This window comes from Lissotriton vulgaris, chromosome 2_1, assembly GCF_964263255.1.
Source record: "Lissotriton vulgaris chromosome 2_1, aLisVul1.2, whole genome shotgun sequence".
NCBI lineage: Eukaryota > Metazoa > Chordata > Amphibia > Caudata > Salamandridae > Lissotriton > Lissotriton vulgaris.
In genome coordinates this window covers 419,917,213-419,937,168 of record NC_141687.1, presented here as the reverse complement: position 1 = coordinate 419,937,168, position 19,956 = coordinate 419,917,213, and the positions used below count along the sequence as shown (strand labels likewise).

The window sequence follows — 19,956 nt, the reverse complement described above, 5'->3', positions numbered from 1 at the left end:
AGGGGTGCGTCCTTGCCCCGATCCTTTTTAATCTCTTTTTGGCTGATCTGCCGGGGGAGCTGGACAGCTGTGTATCCCACGCTCCAAAACTGGGAAACAAGCTAATGTCAAACTTGATATACGCTGATGACCTGGTTTTAATCAGTCGGACACCAATTGGACTTCCGCACTTACTAAACACAACAAGCAGTTTTTCTAACCAGAATGCCCTCAAAATAAACCTCAAGGAGACCAAAATTATGGCAGTTAACTACCACAAAAAAAAAAGATCAATAGCTGGTTCCTTGATGGCCAACATTTGGATCAAGTTCAAAGTTACAAATACCTAACGGATCATAATAGCTCATTCAAACCTCAGCTATAGTCCATGCGAAGAAAGGCGATCACAACGTATTTAGCACTGAAGTCACTGAAGAGACGTCTTCCCGACCTCAAGCTTGATCCCTTTTTACAGGTCCTGAGGGCCAAATTGCTGCAGACATTGACATATGGGAGTGAGGATCTAAAAGGTAAAGATGCAGCAGTTTTAGACGTCACAACAGCCAACTCCGATAGAGCAATATTCCATCCCCCAAAATATGTCTCCCCAGCTGAAATCCGGTTAGAATTTGGGATTCAAAGACACGGTGGAAAGAAGGAGTACCTACGTTAAAAGTTGGCATAACATCCGAAGTGCTAAGGCAGAATCTTTAAACTCCCACCTCTGGAAAGCCCTGCACAATCAAGAAAAATGTCCAGCCAAGGATTATCTGTTTGACTCTATTGAGCTACTGGGCTAGACCGAACTTTGGGCTGTTCCAACAGATCATCTTTCCTTCACAAAAGCGGTGAGAGAAACAACATCTATGCCATCAGTTTTAGAAGATAAAGCAATTCTTACTAAAAAGGCACATAGCTGGATAGTGCTCAGTGACTATGTAAGGCAAAAATCCAGGCCTACTTGAGTGCCGGAATTAAGATAAGCAGGAAGGAAAACTTTCTAAGGTTACGCTTGGGGGTAAATGCGATCAAACCCCATCTTCCACCATGGGAAAGGATAGGAGGCACTTCGACTTGTCGTCTATGTGGAAGTGGGAAGGAAGACATCACTCAAGTAATCTGCAACTGTCCCAACTTAAAGGACATAAGATGCACCTTGCTATGTACCTTTTTCAGGTATTACGGCATCCAGTCCTATAGGCAGGCAGTGAAGCTTTGCTTCAATCCTACTGACGTCCAGCGTAACTGTCAGCTAACAAAATTTTTTGAGATGGTAACTAAGGGACTTAAAACCTTGTCGTTATCCAAAACACGCTAAAATGCTCCTTAAGTGTATTAATTCCCTATCTTGTATGAGTTGTACTTGTACTTTAACCACCAAGCCTCTAACTTGGACAATGGATCTGGTTAAGCTGTGCCATCCGACTTGAAAAGTTGTGGTAGACATTGCAGTTAGTACTAAATGAGACGTTCAAGTTTATGAGAATCTCTTTTAAAACAGCTGATTGTATACATTAGGAATAAGCAGTTGTTGACCCTTTTATATTATGGGATTTTTATAGTTTTTATATGTATTTATCTGTGTACAATGGGAGTCCTTTTTTGTCATGTATTTGCAAAGATTTTAATTAATCAAGCAAAATAATATATCTTATCTAGTGAACTAGATACTTTTCCTGCATTTGTTTTGCTTGCTTCATTGGAATCATACTGTTTAGTGTTTGCAGTTTGGCAAAGTTGAATTAAAATCTGGTACTGTGTCAGGGCAGGGATGGATAGCGGTGAATCCATTCTCGTTATCATAATGTCATCATTGTATATTCTTAATTTGTGTAACGAAGTTCATCTGTACGCCTTGGATATCACTGTTTTCTCAACACCTTTCAGCCAGTGACTTTACTGAGAAAGCAAAAGGGAGAGGGCAAAGCGGATATTCATGCCTGGTACCTCTTGCAATCTTCATCCCACTCCAGGCACTGTTTGCTCTGGCTCCTATCTGCCCATGTGAGCTGCATACATGTTTCTCTATAGTCTGTCTGGGTTGTCGGATATCCTAGACTGGGACATTGATTCTGTAATCATGGTTAAATATACAAGTCAGCAAGGAAACCAGTGTTTGGCAGAAGATTTTGTAAAAGAAGGGGGTGTAACTGTCTGAACTTTGAAATTTGTTCAATCTTACTCTGCTGATGCCTGAGATGACTGTTGATCAGTGAAGGTTTCTCGAATTCCCATGTCTGGTAAGCTGTAAGCTTTTAAATGGGAGCGTTTGAGACATACCACTCTTCATAGTATTCCCGAAAAGACTCAGTTATGTTTTGGTTTCCAAAGCACAACTGATAGGCCTTCTTTTTAAAGGTGGTTAACCTAGTGCTATTTTTGCTCTAGGTTTGAATGCCAGTAGTTTGGAACTTTACTACCTCTGTCATAGTACTGTTGCCTGACTCAAAGCAGCGCATATTTTGCTTTGTTGTTGTGGCCTTTGACCTGCGCTCTAATCGGTGCAAGTTTGCCTAATATTTTTAGAGGGCCGGTGGATTTTTCTATTTCTTCCTGCTGTTTCAGTTGGGCTTCTAAATGTTCTTGTTTCTTATGCCTTACGTTGTTCATCCTCCCTGAGGCAGCAAGAAAGTCACTTCTTACTGATGTCTTCAAGGCATCCCAGAGAATATTTTTTCTCCAGTATTAGGGGTGTCTTTAATAGATTCACATGCTTGAATATTCCCCGTCGTCGAAGTGGGAGTCCCACGGTACATAAAAAAAGCAATAAATGCTACAAATATATGTATGTGAGAACATAACATAAGAAAAAATTAGAAGTAAATACATAACTGAAACCTCTAAAACAATTCCTACATAGGAATGCATGATAGAGAGAGAAAACACTTGTAACATATCACTGTCATTGTTAGTCAAAACTACAGCCAATCAGGCGCCAGCACCCTCTAGAACCTTCTCCTCAGAAGCTCAGGCCCTCAGATTTTCTACCGCACGTCGTGTGAAGGGAGTCTCCCTGAGCTCTGCTCAGTTTCCCTCAACTGCTTCTTGTTTCCTGAACTTTCATCATGTCAAGTAAGACTTCTTTATTCCGGCCTTGCTCTTCCTGTGGGAAATTGTGTCTTTTTAAAGAGGACCCCCACAAGAAAATTATTTATTGTCTCTACCCTGACCATGAAGTTGGCAGCTGCAAGTTTTGTAGAACCTTTTCTAACAAGACTCTAAAGGACAGAGAGGCCCGTCTCCTCCTTTGGCTCCAACGTCTTAAAGACAAGGATTCAGCTCTCTCTGATGCGGGAGAGTTTTCATTCTGGACCGTCCACTGCAGCGTCTAAGCGTGGTAGTGTGCAGGATATGCCTTCTCCTTGTCTAAAGAAGAAGAAACTGGCCCTACCTTTGGCCTCTGTGGTGTCCCCACCAGCTCCTACTACTGCTGCGCCCACGAGACCTGGCTCTCAGGCGTCTTCTGCTGCCTCACAGCGTGTTTCCACGCCTAAACATGTTTCGTCGTCGACGGGAGCGTCTACGATCGTTCCAATGACGAGATCTGCAGTATCTACATCGTCGACGACACTGACGACTATGTCCGCTTTTACCTCGTCGACGACGGTCTCGTCGACGGCCCCCTAGTGGACGAGAGTTTCATTGGCTTTTCAGACCGTCTCGTCGACCATTCCAATCACCTCGTCGACGAAGAAACCAGCATCGTCGACGAAAGCCAACAAAAAGTCTTCGTCGTCGACAAAGACTCCGTCGTCTAAAGCCTCGTCGACGAAGGCTCTGTCTACGGGGGTGTCTCCTGCGTCGACGGCTTTGCCATCTAGAATACTTCAGTCGACGACGACTCCCTTGACTATTACTCCGTCAACGACTGCTTCGTCGACGAGCCTACCGTCAACTATGGATTCATCTAAGTCATTTTCGTTGACTGCCGTTTCAGCACCATTAACAATAACGTCGACGGCACCGTCGACGGTGGCACCATCTTCCTTTGCCTCGTTGCCTCTAGTGCCTTTACCTTCTTCAGGTTCTGCATCTGTTGCCACCGATCTTTCACACCACGCCGTCAAAAGCCATGCCTCCAGTTATCTGCTCTGGATCCGCAGCCTCCTTCCCCTATGTTTGCCACTGCCTCTGAGCACGACTCGGACTCTGGTAATGATGTGGATGACACATTCGGAGCGGCCCACAGCCAGTCTGATCTAATCATCAAATGTCAGGACTCCGACGGCGGCGACCAGGAGTTTCACACTGAGGAACAGTTGATCCAAGTTCCTATGGCTACTTTGCCTTTTGTCTTTGATTTCAAATCTACAGCATTTGTATTTGTATTTGTATTGGGTATTTGTTAAGCGCATGCTGTCGCTCCGAAAGGATCATCCTGGCGCTGAGGTAATGTATCATACAGTGACGGGAACTAGATAGAGGCCATTACAAAGACATCTGATAGATTAAAAATCCATGTTTTCAATTGTTTCCTAAAAGCATTCTCATGGGCTAAGAGTCTGAGTTCTTTAGGCATGACATTCCAAGCCTTTGATGCCAACACTGAGTCTTTTCCTCTTTTGTTTTATAATGGAATCTGGGGATGGTAATCAGATTTCCGCCTGAGGATCTCAGACTTCTTGGGGGATCATAACGGGTGTAGCGTCTTGAGAGGTACTTAGGTCCTGTCTTATTAAGGGCTCTGAATGTTGTTAAAAGGATTTTGAATAGAATCCTCTTGTGCAAAGTCAGCCAATGTAGAATCTTAAGTGCAGCCGAGGCAGAGGACCTTCTTGGTAATTTAAGTACCAATCTGGCCGCTGCATGTTCCACACTCTGTAATTTTTTCAACGTGGATTTTTTAATTCCGACCATCAGGCCGTTACAATAATCCAAACGTGAAAGAATGAGGGCACTGCCACCGTCTTTCTCGAATCAGTGAGCAGGAAATCGAAAATTTCTTCAGGGATTTAATGATACTAAAGCAAATTCCTGCCACATTCCTTACATGTTGGTCAAAAGAAAGAGCGGAGTCAAACAAGACTCCCAGGTTTCTAGCTGTTTCAACTGAGTGAGGAGGCGCGGGAGAGTCCTCCGGCCACCATCCCTTAGGGCAGAAATGGACATCTTTACCTACAGGTAGAATCTCTGTCTTATTAGCATTGCACTTTAGGTGGTTATTGTCCATCCATTTAAAGACCTTCTGTCAAACAACTCTTTAAGTTTTGTTCTGCGTTGGTAGAGTTCTTATCCATGGAGACAATCAATTGAGTGTTATCGGCATACGATGTCACAAGTATGCCGTATGACTCTTATCAATGCAATGAGGGGGACCATATAAACGTTGAACAATAATGGACTCAAAATAGAGCCTTGTGGGACTCCAGATGACACCCTTTTTTCCCTTGAACGAAAAGGACCCAGTGAAATCGTTTGGGATCTGTCTGACAAGAATGACCTTATCCAGGCTAAGGCAGTTCCTGTTATGCCTATGTGTCTCAGCCTTTCAATCAAGATCTCGTGCGAGATGGTATCGAACGCTGCTGTGAGGTCCAATAAAATCAAAACAGCGTTCCTACCCTCATCCTGCAATATGCTGGACGACTACAACCGGCGTTTTCCACCAAGGCCACAAGTTACTCCTAGACCATCACCAGCTGCGCCAGCGACAGCTCCGCCATCTGTTCCACCAACTTTGCCACCGACGCCTTCACCCCAGGTTCTAACGTCGGTTAAGGTTCACACAACTGTGTATCCACAGGATGCGGATGATGAGGCGAATCCAGAACGGGAGGATGGTGAGGTTCATGATGATACGGATAATGATGATGCCGCAACCGGCATGGAAGAATGGGACGATTACCAGGCGCAGATGCCCTCCCCTTCACCAGGAGAATCTGGGGATTTTCCTCCAGTAGATATTCCCAGTTTTCATCTGTTGATGGATAGAGCCGCTCAGCGCTTTAAATTACCAGGGTCACAGAGAGAGGAGGACTGTTTCCTCTACGATTTAAAAAATCAGCCTTTCAAACAAGTCCACACAATTCCAATAATCGATTTTATATGGAAGGATGGAGTTAAACTCATGCAGGCTCCGAATTTGTTACCTGCCCAACTGCCACGCCTTGAGAAGAAATATAAGGCTCCAGCTGGTTCACCAGCATGCCTGGTCTCTCACCCTAAGCCGGATTCAGTTGTAACTTGGACAGCACAACGTCTGGCCCGTAATCCAGCATCTCCAAACACCGCACCTCCAGATAGAGAAGGTCGGCGCCTAGACGCCATTGGACGAAAATTCTCCACCATGGCTCCCACTACGGTACGGGCGGCGAATGCCTTAGCCATCTTGGGCCGCTACAACCGGCAGAGGTGGTCGGACAAAGCCGTTCTATTCGAACTCATCCCTGACGCTTCCAAGGCGGACGCTCTGCAAATCCTCAAGGATGGACAGAGAGCATCTGAAGAGATGATTGACTGCGCAGTCGATATTGCGGGCACTGGTTTTCGCCAGCTTGCTAGTGCGGCTGCCTTACGACGCCAGGGTTAGTTGAAGGCCACCTCTTTCCGGCAGGAGGTTCAATCCAGGATTCTTAATATGCCATACGATGGTGAATCGCTGTTTGGATCACACATAGACGAAGCTCTAGAGTCCATTAAGAAGGACACTGATACGGCTAAATCACTGGGCACTTTGCAATTTTGGAAGCAGCCATTTCGGGGTGCACGCGGACGCGGCACTTCTTCCACTTTTCGAGGAGGGCAATCTCAATATCGCTCCTACAATCAGAGCAACCAACGTTACTCTTCCAACCAACAGCATTCAACTCGACAACAGTCCTCAAAGCTCTATTGGGGAAAGTCATCCTATCTGGTATCCACTCCCAGATAGGCCAATGATGCCAATGACTTTTGTCATCCCCAAATTGTTGGAGGTCGAATCTCTCAGTGGTCTTCCATCACCTCGGACCGCTGGGTTTTGGACATTGTGCGAAAAGGTCATACCTTAGAGTTCGTCAAGATTCCTCCTCATACTCTACTGTCTGGCCCGCCCCCTTCCAATCTCAAGGAACGTTACCATCAAGTCCGTCTTCTTGTTCAGAAAGGTGCAGTCAAAGTGGTTCCAGTGTCTCGGAGAGGAGCGGGTTTTATTCTCGTTTCTTCCTCATACTCAAAAAGACGGGAGATTGTCACCAATTCTGGATTTGAGGGCTCTCAACAGATACCTAAAGAGCCAATCTTTCCGCATGCTGATGCTACTGGAGATCCTGCGTCTTTTGGCCAGTGAGGATTTTATGACCACCATAGACCTTCAGGACGCATATTTTCATGTCCCAATTCCCCAACAGCATCGAAAGTACCTGCGCTTCAGGGTGGGGCAGACACATTATCAGTTCAAGGTGTTGCCTTTCGGACTCCGTTCCGCCCCTCGGGTGTTCACGAAGGTGTTCGCTCCTGTGGTGGCTCACCTACATCTCCGAGGCGTTCAAAATTTTCCATACTTGGACGATTGCCTCCAAGTCTCAATCACGCCATCAACTGAGCCAAGACACTCGTCTTTGTCAAAATGTTTCAATCCCTCGGCTTGGCCATCAATGTCGACAAGTCACAGTTAGCACCAGCGCAAAGCAGGAATTTCTTGGGAGCGATCTTAGACACAATGCTTTCAAAGGCGTTCGTTTCACACGAACGACAACAAAAAATCCTCCGCCTGGTGTCCCTCATTCGATCAAGGCAGTCCGTTTCTGTCCGGACATTAAAGTCATTTCTGGGGATGGCATCATCTTGTAGTGCACTGATCCCACATTGCAAACTGCTGACCCGTCCCATTTAAGAGGAACTGGACGTACAGTGGCGTCAGGTCTCCGGATCTTTCAACGACCTGGTGGCCGTTACGGCTAGTATGAGGAAGGGTCTGTGCTGGTGGGCACAGCCGACCAACCTGGCGACTGGAACATCCTTCCTCGTCAACGCGCCAGATCTCATGCTCACAACGGACGCCTCTCTGGACGGCTGGGGTGCTCATTTTCAAGGCCTCTCCAGCAAGGGCAAATGGTCTCCACCCCAATGCTCTTGGCATATCAACAGGCTAGAGTTGATGGCGATCTTTCTGGCCCTCAAGTTGTTTCTTCCTGTAGTTCAAGGGGAGTCGGTGTTTGTTCAAACAGACAATACCACTAGCATGCACTATGTGAACAAACAGGGAGGGACCAAGTCTCAACGCTTGTCTCGACTGGCTCAGTCGATTTGGGATTGGGCTCTCTGTCATCAGATAACCTTGACGGCGGTGCATCTGGCGGGCGTTTCAAACATCCTGGCAGACTCCCTCAGCAGGTCCACTTCGTCGACACACGAATGGGAGCTGCATCAACCGACTCTTGATCTTGTGTTTCACCGATGGGGTCGCCCATCTCTAAACCTCTTTGCGACACCAGAGAATCGGAAATGCCCGTCCTATGCAAGTTGGCATCCCCACCCCGGATCGTGCGGGAATGCACTTTTGATCGATTGGTGCGATCTATTCGCTTACTCCTTTCCGCCGATCCCGTTAGTACCACGGGTGCTGTGGAAGATGCGGAGGCAGCCCTGCCACATTCTATTGATCGCCCCTCGATGGCCCAGAAAGGCGTGGTTCTCGGAGTTGCTCCTTCTGTCCCAGTGCGAGCCCATTCCTCTTCATCCTCGTCCAGACCTCCTTACAATGGACAGGGGCCAGATTTGCCATCCGGATCCATCCACTCTACAATTGTCGGCATGGTACCTGAGCACCTTGAGTTCGCAAACTTAAATATCTTGCAAGACTGCAGAGAGAGCCTTGCTCATGCTAGGGCTCCTTCTACCATCAAAACTTAAAAACTCAAGTGGAAGAGATTTTGTCATTGGTGCATGGCAGCAAATGTCCATCCAATCCATTCTACCCCGGAGCAGCTTCTTCCGTTCTATTTGAGCCTAGCTCAATCTGGACTCTCACATGCTACCTTGAGAGTTTTCCTAGCTGCAATCTCTCGCTTCCGGCAAGATGGCTCTTCCTCCCTCTGCTCGTCCAGAATTATCCGCCAGTTTTTCAAAGGGCTTTTCCGGAAGTTCCCACCTATTCGGCGCCCTCCTCCACCGTGGCATCTCAATGTTGTCTTGTCGCAACTTATGAAATCACCATTTGAGCCCATCCATAGGGCGGACATTAAGTTACTCACCTGGAAGGTTGTTCTTCTTCTCGCCCTGACCTCCTCTCGTTGTGTGAGTGACCTCCACACCTTTACTATCAAACCGCCTTATCTTCAATTCAAACCTGACGGCGTGGTGCTTTGCACCAACCCATCTTTCCTACCTAAGGTGCCTACGGACTTCCATCTAAATGAACCGGTGTTCTTGAAGTCTTTCTTCTCTGAGCCACAGTCTCCGGCTGAGCAGCGATTGCATTCCTTGGACATCAAACGATGCCTTAAATTTTATATTAACAGAACTGCCTCCTTCCGCTGGTCCTACCAACTGTTCATTGCTTATGGACGTCTGCGTAAGGGGCATCCAGTTACCAAACCAACGATTGCCCGTTGGCTTTCTTCGGCCATTGCCTTCTGCCATCAACAGGCTGGCAAGCCTTTGCAGTCTTCAGTGAGGGCTCATTCTACAAGGGCTATGTCTATATCCACCGCCCTGTTTGCTAGTGTGCCACTTCATCAGATCTGCCGTGCAGCGACATGGTCCAGCAGGCACACCTTCACCAAGCATTACTGCTTGGACGCCATCAATGAGGCGGATACCGCAGTGGGACAGGCAGTACTTCGTCATCTTTTCAAATAAGGTGAGCCTCTGTTCCCTCCTCCTTTCGATTTTTTTCAATGATTACTATTGAAGCTTCCATGACTGTATTTCTACTGTCTTGGAGCTTTTCCATGCTGTGCTTAGCAATCTCATGGGAAGTTACTGCTCTCTACTCTATTCAAGCATGTGAATCTATGAAAGACACCCGTAATACTGGAGAAGAACAATTGTTACTTACCTGTAAACAGGTGATTCTCCAGTATTGGTGTCTTTTATAGATTCACATGCGACCCACCTTCCTCCCCTCAGAGCCTCTCTTATCCTCATGCACTCTGGGTCTCTTTGGTGCTACGAAAATCTGAGGGCCTGAGTTTCTGAGGAGAAGGTTCTAGAGCAGAGGTCTTCAATCTATGGGGCGCGACCCCCAGGGGGGTCGTGGAGTCCTGGGAAGGGGGTCGCAGATTCTGTCAGTTTGCAGACTTTGAGGGCAGTTGTTTACGGGGTCTAATTATTCAATGTGGTATTTGATTGTTGTAACTAAATGTGATGTTCAAAACACTTTACTAGGGGGTGAGTACAAATATATTTTTTTTCTCAGTTCATTTTTGTAAACATAATTTCAAGACTATCGTCAGCTAGTCAAAATGTGTAGGTGTGCTTGTTAACCCTTTCGATGCTGATGACGAGCTCAGCTCGTCATGAATGCAGCCTAAGTGCAGTTTCCAGCACAGGGGGGGAAAACACCTAGCAGCCAAGGTGTTAAGTATGCTTGTAACTTTGGATATGCAGAACAAGTACACATTCAGAAAGAACATTTTATGTAATAATGGCTAGCAATGTACAATGTAAACTTATTTCACTGAACATATGTTCTGGAAATAGGTGCCTTAATCTCATTTATGCACCACCTGCGTTGTCGTTTACTAGCAGAAGTATAGGGGCAAGCATTCCTTTTGAGAGAGAGAGGCACAGAATAGGTGGGTGGATGTATGTATGTATGTAAATGTATTGGCATTTATATAGCGCACTACTTACCCGTAGGGTCCCAAGGCGCTTCGACCGCTGCGAAACCCTTCCTGGCTTCCCTGAGAGATGGTCCCTTAATGGGTATCTCCAGGGTGAGACCAGGCATCCCCGGCGGTCTGGTGGGGCCGTTAGTGAAGATGAGGCAAGCTAATGCCCAGAGTTGCCGAGTGTGATCGCTGATCAGAGTGGGCACCGAGGCGAGAGAATTATCGAGTCCGCTGACCCTGGTCCAGAAACCTGCCGCGCCGGGAATCGAACCCTGGTCCCGGGCCGTCCTCTGCTCTCGGGTCTGCCGCCTCTAACCAGTGAGCCATCCAATGATGGGTGGATGGATGAAGGATGAATTTTGTGGATGAAAGGGTGGACAGAGGATGGATGGATGAAAGGGTGAATGGATGATGGATGGATGGAAGGGTGGATGGATGAATGGAAGGGTGGATGGATGAAGGATCTGTATGGATGGAAGGATGAAAGGGTAGATGGATGGATGGATGTATGGATGGATAAAAGGTTGCATGGATGGATGGATGTGTGAAAAGATGGGTGGATGAATGATGATTGGATGGATGAAAGGGTGGATGGATGAAGGATGGATGATGAAAGGGTGGATGAAGGATGGATGGATGAAAGGGTGGATGGATGAAGGATGTATGTATGGATGGAAGGATGAAAGGGTAGATAAATGAAGGATGGATGTATGAATGGATAAAGGTTGCATGGATGAATGATGGATGGATGTGTGAAAAGGTGGGTGGATGAATGAAGGGTGGATGGATAAAGGATGGATGGAAGGATGAAAGGGTGGATGGATGAAGGATGGATGGATGGATGTGTGAAAGTGTGGGTGGATGAATGAATGATGGATGAATGTGATGAGGTCTAACAGGCACACTATGGTTGTCAATAGTTGTTGATGATGAGGAGTACCAGTTTCTAGAAACTTTTGTCGGAAGGGGGTCGTTACGCCTAAAAAGGTTTTACAGGGGGGTCTCGGCATCAAAAAGTTTGAAGACCTCTGTTCTAGAGGGTGCTGGCGCCTGATTGGCTGTAGTTTCGACTAACATAATGACAGTGATATGTTACAAGTGTTTTCTCTCTCTATCATGCATTCCTATGTAGTAATTGTTTTAGAGGTTTCAGTTATGTATTTACTTCTAATTTTTTCTTGTGTTATGTTCTCACATATATATTTATTTGTAGCATTTATTGCTATTTTTATGTACCGTGGGACTCCCACTTCCACAACGTGGAATATTCAAGCATGTGAATCTATGAAAGACCGCAATACTGGAGAACCACCTGTTTACAGGTAAGTAACAATTGTTCATTTCACTTTACCCATATTGTTGTTCTCCAGGAGGCTGGTGATGCATTTTTGCACCCTTTCAACTTTCTCTTTATTACGTAGCAATGAATCCCTCCATTTTCCAGTTTGCGTGGGAATTACAAGTTTGGAGTAAAGCTCCCACAACTTCCTGTTGTAAAATGTGTGCAACTCCTGTTTGTTAACCCTGGCCATGTGAAATCATGTGCATATTGTGAATAATTCCTCAGTCTGTGGGACAGAAATTGGAAACTTGTGACAATTATCCACCTACTAATTACCTCACTCTGCTGTACCTGTAATTCGCGTGTGCACAATTGGTACCTGCAGTTGGACCAAGCAATCCGCCCTAATAGCCTTCCTATTGAAATTAGGAAAACAGGTGAACTGATACCTTTCCGCAAAAAGGTAAAGACCTGGCTCTTCCCTGAAGCCTAACTGCCCCAAGAGTATTTTGTTCACTCCCCCCATCCTGCCCCTTGATGCTCAGTTCTTAGTCGCACTTTTTTTCATAGCGCCAGGATGCCCGTAGGGTTGCAGCGCGCTCTAACAATGACATAAATGAAATAAAATAAATAGTATTTGCAATTCACTCCAAAAAAAGTTGTGTTCCGTTCGTTTTTTTTTTCTGGTGATTGATTGCCTGGTCTTGATCAGCATTGCCCTTTATTTGTGATTTTGCCAAAAGAATCTCTCAATCTGCTACTGTTGGAATCTGAACCTTGCGCCTCAAAGTCAAAACATGGCTACTAGCCAACATTTGCAGTTGACCACCTTCTCTGTGTTATTCTCCCTACTATGCTCTGTAGGAGAGTAGGGTCTGCAATCCTATGATCACCCAGACTTTTTGCTTTTGTTTCACTGGTTTACGACTTTCCCGGGCTGTGGGCCTGCTGATCAGACCCACAGCCTAGCTGTTCTCTCACTAAATTGATGCGTGTACCCTAGGTACATTACCCAATTGGAACTGGGCCACCTTGTCAGACCCTGTAACTCAGGGCATCGGTGTACCCAGGGCCTACCAGGGGCTGAAGCATCTATTATGCCACCCCCGGATGGCCAGCTAAATCTGACACAACTGGCTGCACGACAGCTGGGGCAACGTAGCGTACTCGCTCGTTGCTTTAGGTATAGTATCCCTATATCTAACCTCACAATGGACACCCGGGTTCCTATCAGTCACTCCTATGGCAGGCCTTGACAATCCTGAAGGCAGAGTGCATGGAACCGTGTGAATTGGGCTCTGGCACGAGCCGAGCCCGGTTGCAGCTTGCGGAACCAAGACCCAATGGCTGTCCCATGGTAACGCGTATCATATCGGTAACTTCGGTATATCGTTATCAAGACATGTCGAGTAAGGTGTCATACGAATCGGGATGCTGCCCCCTCACCAATTCTGTCGAAGAGGTTAGCATTCCGCCCTTCTAGAGGGACACGACATGTATGTAACTGTGAACCCCGGTTAAAGTTAACTGAAGCCTCAGCTCCACAAAATGGACGCTGCCACCACAGACACAAGTCTGACCTCCTGCTGCTGGGAGTCCTTCCAGCGAGGAGAGCTTGGACAAAGGGTTTCCTGTCGGGGGCGGTGTTCGCACCATCCCAGACAGGGTTTTGTGTATTCTGGGTAGGTAGGGCTTGGCGAGAAGGTGACTGCCGAGTGGCACCCCGGTGTTCACTACGCATCTGCCGGTTAGAACCAGTTCCAGGGGCGCGCAGCCCCTGACCTGGGGAAAGTCCGGCAGGGGAGAGGGATGTAACTACCCCCCTTCCTGGTCCCACCCCTAGGGCAGGACCTAGTCATGTACCCACCCCTTTCTTTAGGATAAAGGCCGGAGCGGGGACCCTTCCAAATTAGATCATCATTGAATCAAGAACTACTTTCTACGAAAGGACATTCAAGACTCTTCTCAAGATTTCTCCCTTGTGGCTAAGGAGTAGTCACCCTGCATCCGCAGGCACCATCTAAGAACTCTGCGGTTTGCTGCAAGTCCTTTCTCAGGAATCCGACGACCCAGCTCGACGAGAACCGGCTTCCCTGGCACCTCTGACCTCTACCCACATTGTCAGCTCAGCTGAGATCTGTGGGTGCGACGAGACCTCGAGGGACCAGCCACCATCAAAACCTGCACGCTTTCTTAAACCAGCACGATCACCGAAGGAATCCTCTGGTGAGTGCTCTGGGGTCCGAGAAGCCCCGACCCTGAGCAGCCCCAGCATCGAAGTACAGTCTCCCAGCATCTCCACGATCTGCGTGGGGCCCTTCTGCTCGCTGCTCAGCACGTTGTCTGGTCATTAGCCGCTGGCTTGTGCCCTTCTTGACGACACCCGACAACCAACGCTGCTGGTCTGGTTGCTCCAGACTGGCCTTTGCTCCCTTCTGCGAGAGGAGCACCCCGGACCCTCCTGGTCCACTCAAGACGCCATTTTAGGCCCACCACGTGGCCCTGAAATCTGCCAAGGCTTGTTGCCCCAATCCTGGGCCCAGCGACGCCGACAGCATCATCCTTCGTGGGACAGCTCGCACCTCCATCCTGGTCGCCGACAACGCCTCCTGGTCCGTGAGACTGCAGAGCCTAGCGTCGCCCACTCACCTAGTCGAGGTGACGGCCATCCGGTGCCTTCCTGGTACCCTCTGACTACTGGCTGGTAGTACGAACTTGGTCCCCTCTGCTTTCAGGTATCATCGATCACTGATCCAGGTTTGGATCACTACGAACTATTCATCACTGGTCGCCGGCCAGCAACTCCTTTATTTCCGGCTCTTGGCTCGTCAGCGAAGACCCCCGACGCCTGTAAGACTTGTGCAGCCGCAGCCCTCGTGGCTAGGTAACTTCGGCATCTCGGTGCCTGCATAGCCTCCTTACTTAAGGGTCCTGAGTCCCTCGCTTCCGACTTGCCTTATCGGGTCCGCCCGAGACCACTAGAACTTTCCGTGCCCCCGGGCATTTGTTTTAATTGTGCACTTGAAGTATTTTCCTAAGAGTTTTGTTCTGTGCTTAGTACCCTGTCCTCATAAAGAGTACAGGGCTGTTGTGATTCTAATAAATATACTGTTTATTTTCATAACACTTGTGTGGTGTCCTTTCACTTGGTGTTCAAGGGGTATGTGATGGTATAACAGCTGGCTTAACACGCCCTCTATAGTTTAGCCCGAAGACTGCTCGTATCCACGCTACTAGGATAGCTGGTCTAAGGTTGACTTACAACCAATCACCATAAGGGTCGTTTGGACCGATGCATAGTGGTCGCTAGAATAGCGAACGCTGCATATCGGGCCAACTTCTCACATGCTCTACCTCACAACTCTAACCATTTGGGTATCATCCTGGACAGCCTCCTCCCCCACATGCACCTCATAAGTGGTAGCAAGCTCTATATAAATGCAAACCCTTTTCTCATCCATCCCTCCACTACCCTTTTCAATCCAAATAACAGACTAACATTTCCACAGCTCAAATTAATTTTATATTCCCCCCCAGACTGATGCACCATTAATCCTTTTTTGGTTTTTGGTTCCGGAGTAGCATGCTGCTCGCCTAGAAGCGCTTCAACGCCTCATTGTGGATGGCATGCGCTATTTTCATGCAAATCTTTTCCCTCTTCTATTCCTCCACTATCCTTCTCAATCCACGTAACAGAAAAACATATCCACTGCTCAAATTAATTTCATATTTCCCTATACTAATTTCACCACTAATCCTTTATGGGTTCTAGAGTAGCATGCTACTCGCTAAAAAAGTGCTTCAAAGCCTTTGTAAGGATAGTAGGCGGTATATAAATCCAATTACAATACAATACAATTGTTCCCCCCAACTAGTCACTTAAGGATTTGTCAGACCAAGGGTTTTTGCTCCTTTTTGTCCATCTGACAGGAGACAGTCTTGCTCTCTGTTCTCCTCCCACATGGCTTTCCTCTTTCCCTCGGTTCACTGCCCACTAGGAATGTCCAGATTCTGATTAAGACAATGCTAAATTTAGTTTTTAGTTGAGAATGCAAAAACTGTGATGTATAGAAAATTAGAGCAGGGGGTCTGCGGCATCATTCACGAAGTTGAGCCCCCCCAAACAGACCCCAAACACACTTATAACCAATTTCATAAGTTTCCAAAATCAGTCAATATGTATCATTTTCACTAGTCCAATAAGCAGGTGCAGACCTGAACTTATGAGAGTAGCTTGAGAAACTGAGAAGCAAACAACTTTTCAGAAGTGTCTCCATTCGCTTAGAGTACTGCAGTTTTGACAATTATGCTTCATGATGTCAAGATTTGAACATCCCATTAGCAAATATCGTCAAGGTTTGTTTAAGTTGCAAGGAATTCTCATTTATTTTGTAATCCGCAGTCCTGTTGCTGTGTTAGTTCCTGTTGAACTACTGAAAATACTCACTACTGCATGGTTCCCTAATAGAGGGAGGAATTGCAGCTATCTTTCCCACTTATGAACTCCCCAGTTTTCGTGCCCAAACTCAAGCAGCATGATGTTCTGTCCGGTAGGTGGCAGGTGATGACCAAGTCCTATTTAATGACTTCTCAGGACAATTACAAAATTCCATTCTGAAAGATGCACAATTACATACTCTAGAAGAATCCTTGATTTGGGCCTAACTCTGTAGAGTCACTAAGAGAAACAGCAATATTTGAAGATATTTGACTTTCAATGCGGTATCACAGGACCCTTACCATGTTCTCTTGGTGTTTACTACAACAAGAACAAAGTGAAGGATGAAACGCTTGAATTGATCTCAGCCCCTGGCAATCGCTCGAACCGCATCCTCATCTATCGTTTCCCCCCCACTATGCCACTCCAGATCAAATCCGCCCATATACAAATCCGTCTTGACCCTGCTCTAATAGGAACAGTGCAGCTTGAACTACCAGACCAGGTCCCCACCAGACTCTAACCAAAACAAGCCCACACCAGTTTTGACCTACTTGAGTCTTATCAGAGGGGTATATGTTGAATCCAGTGGCACAATAAGCACAAGACCCATTTCTGAGTCTACCCATCATACTTGAGGTTTGGCCACCCCTCCTTTTTGTTTTTGAATTTTATGGTTGAAATCTGTTTGAGTTTTACACATATATAAAGAAATTAGTGGCCTAAGGCCCAGTAGCTGTGAAATTTTCAAACTTATCAAGCAAAGAATCCACACCACCCCCCACACCCTCTCCCTCCCACTCTGGGACAATATATGTGAGAAGTTGAGAGCGTTGGGTAGTCCCAGGATAATGTGAGCAGAGTCGTTGTGTGTTAAAGTGAGGGTCCATGTCATCGAGTACCTGTGTCCAATAGTAGGTGAGTGTAGGACAGTCCCACAACAGATGAGAGAGCGTGTCCTGGGAGACACAATCTTGCCTGCACTCTGGCCCTTACGTTGGATTGCCTTTTGTGCAGCCAGCAAAGCTAGAGTATGTGACTACTTTGATCGCCCTCTCAATGCCTGCGACACTTTTGTCTGTGTGTCTCACACGATAGTTGATGTCCCCCTCCCCATTCCTGCTGTTTGAAAGTGCATCCAATTTCAGGCACTCAATGTCTCTGGCTAGGAGATTTGTGCTGAGATACAGCAGGACGAAGAAGGCCGTAGAGCTCAGTGATGAGGCAAGCATTTGATGTTTTAGGGAGGAAAGGTATCCTCCACAGAGATTGACCTGCAACCGCTCGGTCCATAAAAAGCTGATACTTTTCGGATTTGTTGCAGGACCATTCCAGGAGGGCCCTTAGTTGTGTAGGTTGGTAATAGTCTTTCAAATTGGATTGCCTAAACCTCCCTTTTCAGGGGATTCCGTAGATTAGTTTTCTACTAATTCAAGGATGTTTATCCCCCCAGACAAAGTGATACATTTCCTGTTGGCGTATGAGAAGGGCCCCTTGCTGGGGTTCTTTGAGAAGCACCTGGAAAAGAAACCGTATTTATGGCAGTATGGTCTTCTTCAGGGCTGCCACTCGGGCAAGCCAGGAGAGCCCATGTGGCAGCCAGCTTTGCAAGTGCGATCTGTCCTGACGAAGTATATGTTCAAGGCATGTGTGATGTAGATACACTTGTTAGTGTTGTGTCCGGATGTTTGCAAGTTGTTTTTCTCAGAAGTCTTTTCCAGTCACAAAGTAAGGTGACTCCTCCTTTCGGTAATAGTGCGCATGGGCATCGATTCCAATGCAAGATTTTCTTTCCACCATCGGATTCCGGGTTGAAACTATTCTTAGGGATCCCTTCAGTTCAAAACCCACTGTACCCTTGTCGGTATTGTTTTGGGAGTGTTTCCCACCCTCTGCTTGTCCAAAATCCAGAATATGAAACAGTTGGGTGGACAGTCCTCCAACTCCAGCCTTCTGGCCTAGCCTGTTTTTTACTTCCACTAGAAACATTAACATTGAGTAAATTTGCTGATGGAACAAACTACGTCCCAATTCTGCCCTCTGTGCTATTTCAAATATCTGCGCTCTGACCGTCACAAAGTTTGTAACTTGTGTTTATCTCAGGAACACAAAGAACAAGACAGTGACTCATGTCGCTCATTCTGCTCAAAGAAAACCCTCTGATACCATCAGGCTCGTCGAAAGGAAATGCCGTGACAAAACATCGAAGAAACCCCTGATATCGTCGGAAAAGATATTGAACAAGAAGAAATGGAAGCGTCGGCAGCGGAAGAAGAGGCCTTCTCCGTTTAAGATTCCGATTCCGAGCTGGAGATAGAATTGGAATCCCAACACATTCCAGCAGGTTAAGGTGCCGTGAGTCTAAAGCCCCTTTACCCTCAAAACCCGCTTTCATTAACCCCATGGCTGCTAGGCGTTTTCCCGTCCTGCGCTGGGTTTTATTCTTTTTCATTGTTTCATGACGAGCTGGCCTTGTCATCCGCGCACGGCAGGTAAGCGCCATGACGAGGCCAGCTCGTCATTAGCCTCGAAGGGGTTAAGAAGGCTTCTGGGCCACTGCTACCATCTGGCCTTGGTAGGCACGGAGACTCTCCTTCTTACACCCTGCCATTCGACTCGGCACCGAAAGCAAACAACAAGCCTTCTGGCTCGAGCTGAGATATTTCGGCAACTAACGATTTGGCTCAGAAAGACAAACAAGCCAAATCCAGCTCAGCACCGAACATTTTGGCACAAAAAATTTCAGCACCAAAACAAAAGCCTCCAGGCCCAATTTTGGAAACCATGCAAAAAAAGAAAAACTGGATCCAAATTAGAAAAAACTACACATATATCCAGGCACTGCACAGATTATAGTGGAACCAGTGATGCCATCATCCAACAGAAAGAAAGACACTGATTATAGAATCCCTTGTGAAAAAAAAGGATATAGCAACTAGCCCTACTCGTCATATTTTTCATACCCCACCACCTTCTTCACCAGTACCTATTGTACCACCAACAGAACCTCTAGACATCACACCTCAGAGCTTTCCACATACAGATCTTGATACAGGGGATGGTGATGAACATTATGGACAACCATCACCAGATCCATGGGATGATTACATTGTAGATCCTTCTACAGACACAGACCTGGATCTATATCCTGCTAAACCTTCCCCTCCTGATGACAACACTTCATACCAGGAGTTAATTTCTAGAGCAGCAACATATAATGGGGTTGCTTCACATAAGGACACTTTGGAAGAAGATTTCTCATTTGAAACATTAGGAATCACACATAGGACAACACCTTCTTTGCATGGTTAAAAGGTATGATGAGGCAGGCTGATGAAATTTTTAAGGATCCAGTTAGGGCACGTATTATGACACCTAGAGTGAATAAAAAATAAAAACCCCCACCATCTGACCCAATTTTTATTAAGGGCCAGCTTCCCTTGGATTCCTTAGTTGTGTCCAATGCAAACTCCCAAACCACAGGGGATGCACCACCTCCGGAC

General features: G+C 46.7%; 1 protein-coding gene across 2 annotated transcripts in view; it reads left to right on the top strand.

Annotated features, from left to right (window-relative positions):
- The window catches only part of NDUFS1 (NADH:ubiquinone oxidoreductase core subunit S1), a 657,173-nt gene that overhangs the window by 114,235 nt on the left and 522,982 nt on the right, over positions 1–19,956 (top strand). The window lies entirely within an intron of this gene.